Source organism: Arachis hypogaea, chromosome 4, assembly GCF_003086295.3.
Source record: "Arachis hypogaea cultivar Tifrunner chromosome 4, arahy.Tifrunner.gnm2.J5K5, whole genome shotgun sequence".
Classification (NCBI taxonomy): Eukaryota; Viridiplantae; Streptophyta; class Magnoliopsida; order Fabales; family Fabaceae; genus Arachis; species Arachis hypogaea.
The window spans coordinates 111,433,950-111,442,664 of record NC_092039.1 but is presented as its reverse complement, the minus strand read 5'-3'; the positions used below and the strand labels follow the sequence as shown (position 1 = coordinate 111,442,664).

General features: G+C 39.1%; 1 long non-coding RNA gene and 1 other non-coding gene across 2 annotated transcripts; one reads left to right on the top strand and one right to left on the bottom strand.

Annotated features, from left to right (window-relative positions):
* Positions 1-2,298: 2,298 nt before the first annotated feature.
* Positions 2,299-5,385, top strand: LOC112797276 (uncharacterized). The gene is made up of 4 exons (XR_003199702.3): positions 2,299-2,475; positions 2,571-2,624; positions 2,700-2,847; positions 5,092-5,385. It is a non-coding gene; the product is annotated as an uncharacterized lncRNA (long non-coding RNA).
* A 1,645-nt stretch (positions 5,386-7,030) lies between these two features.
* On the bottom strand, positions 7,031-7,138 carry LOC112799165 (small nucleolar RNA R71). The gene has a single exon (XR_003200743.1). It is a non-coding gene; the product is annotated as a small nucleolar RNA R71 (small nucleolar RNA).
* Between the last annotated feature and the right edge of the window lie 1,577 nt (positions 7,139-8,715).

Genomic DNA, 8,715 nt, shown 5'->3' with positions numbered 1-8,715 from the left:
ACTACCTTTCTAACTTTACTCCTTGTGCACATGAATATTGTTTCTTCCAGGATGAGTCTGAGCTTGTCTTGGTATAAACGCGTAATCCTTGAATCTTGTACCCTCGCTATGACTAGAGTTGCCTTGTTCGCAAACCATGTTCTTCAGAATCAGCAGAAATTTCTTTGACTCTATACGCTCTGTTCTCTCTACTAAGGGTCTTTAATTTGAACTCTTTTCTTGAGATGCACCTAGGTTCTTCTCCTTGTGCATTTCCTTATTTCGGTATAATCCTGATTAACCGTGTACAAGATTTTCTTTTTAATCCTTACGAACACCGTTTGTATTGCTCATTCATTTTTCGAGCTTAATGTCCTTTTGAAAATTAACTCGAGCCTATATTAGTATCATGTATAAAGTATAGCTGCAACTATTGAGATGTTGATTCCTTAAGAGCAAGACTTTTGGATACGAAAAATGAAGCAGGTAAGCATGCGCCGCCAAAAAGAGTTTTGAAGCATTAATTCTTGCAGACTACAAAGCCTATGATTAGTTTAATACGCTAGAACATACACCGGTTACATGGATACCCGAATATGAAGAGAGCTTCCAACCTCCAAGAGAAGGATTAACCCCAAATCCAGTAATCAGGATACCCGAACTTATTTAACAACTCGGAATTAGTGCGATACATTACCAGAGGGGTTTAGGATACGTGTAAATACAACATCGTAAAGTGGTAACAGATGCCCTAAGTAAGAAGTTTTTGGGAAAAATGCTTGGATATTAAGGGTATAGCTAAAGGAGTCAAACTAAATCTATTGCGATTTTAAAACATAGCAAAGACGAAATGCAGGAAGCGTGAGGGGACGATAAATACCTACCAAGGATGTCGAAGTCTGGCAAACGAAAGGGAACTAAGAAAGGATTTATATGTTTAATGTCGAAGTAGAGATCGTAGAGTCAAGGACTTAAGGAGTGCAATAACAGTGATAAGGAGCTACTAAGAGAACCAAAGCCGGCTGAATCAAGAAGACACCATGAGTGGGTTATGTGTCGAGATTAGGAGTTAGAGTGAGAAACTGTTGTCCGAAGAATACAAGAGAGGATTTTTGAAGTTACCTTGGGGTTCTAAGACGTATCGCGAATTTAAGAAGATATTTTGAGCCGCCAGAAGTGAAGAACAAAGTGACGATCCATGTGATTACATGTTCGACGCATGAGGAAGAAAAGAGGGACCACCAGAAGCCATGCGAATGCTACAACTGTCGAAAATTCAGCATTAAAGGTAAAAGAGAATAACCATCGATTTCATAATAGGTTGCCGACGACTAGGACAAAAGGTGATACTGTTAGGGAACTGTGGATCAAGTGACCAGGCCCATTTTGCCCATCGGAGTAAACCACTTCTTGGGGATATCAAAGAGACTATGCATCAAGGAGAAGGTGAGACTTCACAGTATGTTAAACACATTTGAATTAACCGAAAACTGGAATACCAAACGTCTTAGTTCCTGAATTTGACAGCCGAAACAACGGAGGAAGAGTGACACAAATCTAAGTTAGAATTCTCACTATGAAAGCCGACAAAAGAGTTAGGCAGATCTAAGAAGAAGACTTCTCAAGTTGGAAGGAAGAGGATACCTATTTCTGAAGATCACTTCAACGAACTAGAATCGGATGATCAATCAAAAACTAAAAAGCTAAATCCCCATCACATCGGACTAGTGGCGTATAGGATCGTTTTACTATCACAATGTTCGAACCTGCATGATGTGTTTCACATATTACAGCTTCATAAATACACCTTCGACCCAGTTATGTCCTACAACCAGAATCAGTCCAAGTAAGAGAAGGTCTGACGCTTCCAGTAACTCTGGTTAGGATTGATGATACTAGCATTAAACGTTTACGCAGGAGAGAGGTTTTCTTAAGTGAAAGTAGCTTGGTGTTGGGCTGGTATTGAAGAATACACCTAGAAACTTGAGACAGAGATGCGGAAGGACTACCCACACCTCTATTCAGGTAGCGCACTCTGAATTTTGAGGACAAAATTCCTAATTAGGTGGGTAGGATGTAAACCCCGCTAAAATCGGTATATAATTAGTCAATAAATCGAATTTTCAATAGGAAAATTAAATACGCAAAACTGATATCAAAATAGGATAGAGCTCGTCGAAACGAGAATTTTGATACCAATTTCGAAAAGTTTGGCCCAAGATTGGGCCGGATGGGCCGAACTGGTTGAACCGGACCCAAAATGGGCCCAAGGCCCAACCAAACCCAATCCATTAAAGAGGCACAGCTTCTTATTTCCTTTCTTCTTCATTATTCACGCTGGGAAACTTTCTTAGGGGGAAGAAGAACACAAGCAAAAACCTAACCCTCACTTTAATTTCAAATCCATGTAACTTTTGATCCGGAGCTCCGATTGACGAACCGTTTGCGGCCACGCGTTCACCGTGACGAGCTCTATGAAACCCATGGAACAATTGGGTAGGTAACTCATTATTTCCTTCTCAGCCAGCTTCTCCTAATTTCGGAAATTTATGAACAATTAAGTCAAAAATTGTTCAATTCTTGTGTTCTAGGTTCAAGTTAGCTTCCGGAACTTGTGGGCTCAAGCTATTGAGCATATGGGTATGGTAAGAATACCCTAACCCTAGCCAAATCTTGTTTTAGTAATGGAGAACTGAAATTGGAATATGTATATGTAATAGGTGTAGATTAAGTGGGTATATATGCATTGGGAATATTTGGAGGCTTGTTGGTGATCAAAGCTTAGTTTGTGGCTGTTTTACTTGAGCTTGAAGAGGCTGTAATTTTGTGTTAAGAAGCTGCCTTGGGTGAATTAAGTGATCGGCCAAGGTATGGTTTAAGTTTCATACGTTTAATATTTACGGTATTGTGAAAGCTTAGGTTAGAGGTACCATAGGATAAGTTGAATTGTTTGTTGTATTTAATGATTAGCCTTGTAATGTTATTGGAATAGATTTGTTGGTGGACATATATATTGGAATTATGAGGTGTGGAAGTTATTAATAGTGTGTTCTTATATTTATTTATGATGGATTAGGATTGGTGTTTGTTGATAAGGATGTAGAGTTGTGTTGTGGTGGTATTGCATGTGCTGTAACTAATTATGTAATGATCGGAATTGCATGAGACCAAGTCTGGGCTAAACTTGGGAATATAAGGAACTAAACTGGAAAATTTGGGACCTTTTTGTTAAATATACAATTTATGGCAATTTTTTTAAAGTTAGGTTGTTAAATCTGTCCTGCAGCAGAAAATGTCAAACAGGGCAGCAACTTGTTTACCTTGTTGCGACTTCTACGAGTTGAGTTTTGGAGCGAAACCAATTTTGTTATAAAATTTGAATAATTTTCCTTATTTCTCTAAAACCTCTTAATTTTAAGAGTTGAGGATTGGGAGTTGTGAGTTTTTGAATATTGGTGGTCAGAGCTGAAAAGAAACAGATTTCAGCAAGCTATGTATCAACTTCCAATGCTTGTAACTCTTAGAATTGAATAACAATTGGGTTGCAACCAAGACACACTTGTTCCTGGATGAGTAAAGTTTAACTACATTACTTTTCAAAGTCATTGGATTTAACTTGGATTTTATATTGAATTTTGAATATCATATGCTGCTGCTGTTTTTCTGGTTTTATGCACTGCAGAGCAGTCACGGTTTTTCTTTTATTCCCGAGGCTAGAAAAATCAGAAGATTATGATATTTAGTTTGTTAGAAAGCTTATTTCAATATGAACGCCTGGATATAAAGTTTGTGCAATTCTGAGTTCATTTGCTATATTAGAAACAGAAAAGAAAATAGAGTGTCGAGGATGTCTTAGTGATGGTCATGGGTTCGAGAAGTTAAAGTTTAATCCTCGTGTGATGTGATTGGTTAACGTTAGAGTTGGGTTGATTTAAAGATTATTTGATATTAAGAAGTTTGAGAAGAATTTGATAAATAGTTTGGTCAGGACCTGGAAAGGGTAATCAAGATGAATTATAAGGGAATGATGATGAAAGGTGTGAAAGGGAGGTTGTTAACAAAAGGAGTTAATATGCCATGGCTTGATGAATGATTAAACAATGATTATGACTATGAAATGGCTTATGAATGATGATATCTGAGATACGAGTTTCCCTGGGTAAAAACCGTGGCTTGCCACCACGTGTTCCAGGTTGATTCTCGATACTCTGTTAACCCTACGTCGTAAGGGTGACCGGGCACGTATAAATTCCCGGGTATGGATCAACCCCCATTGAGTGATTATATGATGAATGTATGTGAAATCTATGCATAGACTCTTGGGGATGCGCGACGAGGGACAGTCTAAGGTTTTCGGACTTGTCGGGTTGGCTGGATAACCGACAGATGGGCCCCATCAGCCATAGGACAGACATGCACCATATGCATTTGTTTGCTTTGATTGCTATGCATTTTCTGGGTTTGCCTAATTGATTTATATCGCCTGCTACCTGCTATACTTGCTATTTGTACTATCTGCTCATTACTTGTGCGTGATCTTGTTTGGTTGCTTGTTTTTGTTGCATTGTGGACGATGGAGGGATGGAGGAAAGGAGAAATGGCTTGGTGTTGATTGAATATTGAAAATGAAGGATTAACCACATGACCGTATTTCGGTTCGGTGGCTTTCGTGATAGTGGTTCAGTGGCTATCGTGATAGTGGTTCAGTGGCTATTGTGATAGTGGTTCAGTGGCTATTGTGATAGTGGTTCAGTGACTATTGATATAGTGGTTCAGTGGCTATTGTGATAGTGGTTCAGTGGCTATTGTGATAGTGGTTCAGTGACTATTGATATAGTGGTTCAGTGGCTATTGTGATAGTGGTTCGGTGGCTATTGTGTTTTTCGGTTCAGTGGTTGTTGTTAGGTTAAGTTTGAACTTGAATAAGTTAGGCAGATTTAGAATACCTACCCCTGTTTATGGCTTCTATTTTTGTGCTCAAGTTGGATAATTGAATAACGGAGTTCTAGGATTGCCTATAGCATTCTCAGGACCGTACTTCTTATGCGCGTGGCACTTTTACCATGCTGAGAACCTCCGGTTCTCATTCCATATTGTGTTGTTGTTTTTCAGATGCAGGTCGAGAGGCTCCTCGCTAGGCGTCTGGATTCTGGAAAGCGAAGTAGTTCTTGGGTGTATTTTGGTTTCTATTTGTATATATGTATATATAAGTGTAGCTTACTCTCCAAGTAATTTATGTATGCTGCTCCTCTTAGAGGTTGAGGGAGAGATAGGAGTTTACTTTGGTATTTTGGTATATTTTGGGGACACTTATGTATGTTTATATGTATATACGTATCCTCCGGCCAGCCTTAGCTTCGCAGGCTGAGTGAGAGGCTAGTTATGCTGTTCCTTGGCTTTCCTTTATCTCTTCGTTTATTGTTCTATCATATTCCTATTAGGTTTCTTCACCCGCAAGTAATTCGATTTCCCGAGAGTTGTGCTTTTTATTTTGCGATTTTGTTTTGCCCGTTTTTTTTTAAGGCTCCTAGTTAAGTATCTCTCTTCCTATTATTATATATATATAATTCTATCTTTAGAGGTCGTAATATCTTACTATCTCAATCTTATGACTTAAGCATAAGATTTAGGATAGTAGGGTGTTACACAGAACATACAGCAGAGGAATTGCACAGAAAAAGCTGGGCGTTCAAAACGCCCAGTGAAAAAGGACAGACTGGCGTTTAAACGCCAGCCAAGGTACCTGGTTGGGCGTTTAACGCCCAAAAGGGTAGCATTTTGGGCGTTAAACGCCAGAATGTGCACCATTCTGGGCGTTTAACGCCAGGATGGCACAAGAGGGAAGATTTTGTTTTTAATGCAAATTTTTTTTTAGTTTTCAAAATCTTTTCAAAATCAAATCTTTTTCAAATCAAATTTTCAATCAATTCTTTTTCAAAATCAATTTCTTTCTATTTTCAAAAATACTTGCCATCAATTAATAATTTGATTCAACATTTCAAGTATGTTGCCTTTTCTGTTGAGAAAGGTTTAATGTTTGAATCATATCTTCTCTTGATAGCCAAGTCATTGATTTTTAAAATCAAATCTTTTTAAAATGTTTTTCAAATCATAGCTTCTCAATCACATCTTTTTAAAACTAATCATATCTTCTTAACCACATCTTTTTCAAAATAGTTTTCAATCAAATCTTTTTGATTTCTAATTTCAAAATCTTTTTCAAAAATCACTTGATTTCTTTTCCACTTTCATTTTCGAAAATCAATTAGTGTTTTTCAAGAATGTTTTCAAAATCCTTTACTTAATTTTCGAAAATTACTTTCCTTTTTCTCACATCCTTCTATTATTGGACTAACACTATTCCTTAATGCAAAATTCGAACTCCATCTTCTTTGATAAGTTCGAATTTTCTACTTCTGTCTTCTATTTTTCTTTTCCTCTGACACTTCAAGGAATCTCTATACTGTGACATAGAGGATTCCCTATTTCCTTGTTTCTTCTCTTTCATATGAGCAGAAGCAAAGACAAAAGCATTCTTGTTGAGGCTGACCCTGAACCTGAAAGGACCTTGAAACGAAAACTCAGAGAAGCTAAGGCACAAATCTCTGTAGAGAACCTAACAGAAATCTTCAAAGAAGAAGACCCTATGGCAGCCGAAAACAACAACAATGCCAACAATGCAAGGAAGGTGCTGGGTGACTTTACTGCACCTACTCCCGACTTCTATGGGAGAAGCATCTCTATCCCTGCCATTGGAGCAAACAACTTTGAGCTTAAGCCTCAATTAGTTTCTCTAATGCAACAGAATTGCAAGTTCCATGGACTTCCATTGGAAGATCCTCATCAGTTCTTAGCTGAATTCTTGCAAATCTGTGACACTGTCAAGACTAATGGGGTTGACCCTGAGGTCTACAGACTTATGCTATTCCCTTTTGCTGTAAGAGACAGAGCTAGGACATGGTTGAACTCACAACCTAAAGAAAGCCTGAACTCTTGGGAAAAGCTAGTCAATGCCTTCTTGGCAAAGTTCTTTCCACCTCAAAAATTGAGTAAGCTTAGAGTGGAAGTCCAAACCTTCAGACAGAAGGAAGGAGAATCCCTCTATGAAGCTTGGGAAAGATACAAACAATTAATCAGAAAGTGCCCTTCTGATATGCTTTCTGAATGGAGCATCATAGGTATTTTCTATGATGGTCTCTCTGAACTGTCCAAGATGTCTTTGGATAGCTCTGCTGGAGGATCTCTTCATCTGAAGAAGACGCCTACAGAAGCTCAAGAACTGATTGAAATGGTTGCAAATAACCAATTCATGTACACTTCTGAAAGGAATCCTATGAACAATGGGACCAGTCAGAAGAAAGGAGTTCTTGAGATTGACACTCTGAATGCCATATTGGCTCAGAACAAAATATTGACTTAACAAGTCAATATGATTTCTCAAAGTCTGTCTGGAATGCAAAATGCACCAAGCAGTACTAAGGAAGCTTCATCTGAGGAAGAAGCTTATGATCCTGAGAACCCTTCAATGGAAGAGGTGAATTACATGGGAGAACCCTATGGAAACACCTATAATCCTTCATGGAGAAATCATCCAAATCTCTCATGGAAGGATCAACAGAGACCTCAACGAGGTTTCAACAATAGTAATGGTGGAAGAAACAGGTTTGGCAATAGCAAGCCTTTTCCATCATCTTCTCAGCAACAGACAGAGAGTTCTAAGCAGAATACCTCTGACTTAGCAACCATGGTCTCTGATCTAATCAAAACCACTCAAAGTTTCATGACTGAAACAAGGTCCTCCATTAGAAACTTGGAAGGACAAGTGGGTCAGCTGAGCAAGAAAATTACTGAACTCCCTCCTAGCACTCTTCCAAGCAATACAGAAGAAAATCCAAAAGGAGAGTGCAAGGCCATCAACATGGCCGAATTTTGGGAGGAAGGAGAGGCAGTGAACGCCACTGAGGAAGACCTCAATGGGCATCCACTGGCCTCCAATGAGTTCCCCAATGAGGAACCATGGGAATCTGAGGCTCAAAATGAGACCATAGAGATTCCATTGGACTTACTTCTGCCATTCATGAGCTCTGATGAGTATTTCTCCTCTGAAGAGGATGAGTGTATCACTGAAGAGCAAGTTGCTAAATACCTTGGAGCAATCATGAAGCTAAATGACAAGTTATTTGGAAATGAGACTTGGGAGGATGAACCCCCTTTGCTCACCAAAGAACTGGATGACTTGTCTAGGCAGAAATTACCTCAAAAGAGACAGGATCCTGGGAAGTTTTCAATACCTTGTACCATAGGCACCATGACCTTCAAGAAGGCCTTGTGTGACTTAGGGCCAAGTGTAAACCTCATGCCTCTCTCTGTAAAGGAGAAGCTAAGGATCTCTGAGGTGCAAGCTGCAAAAATCTCACTAGAGATGGCAGACAATTCAAGAAAACAAGCTTATGGACTTGTAGAAGATGTTCTGGTAAAAGTTGAAGACCATTACATCCCTACTGATTTCATAGTCCTAGAGACTGGGAAGTGCATGGGTGAATCCATCATCCTTGGCAGACCCTTCCTAGCCACAGCAAAGGCTGTGATTGATGTTGATAGAGGAGAGGTGATCATTCAAGTGAAAGAAGAATCCTTGGTGTTCAAGGCTCAAGGATATCCCTCTGTCATCATGGAGAGGAAGCATGAAGAGCTCCTCTCAAAACAGAGCCAAACAGAGCCCCCACAGTCAAACTC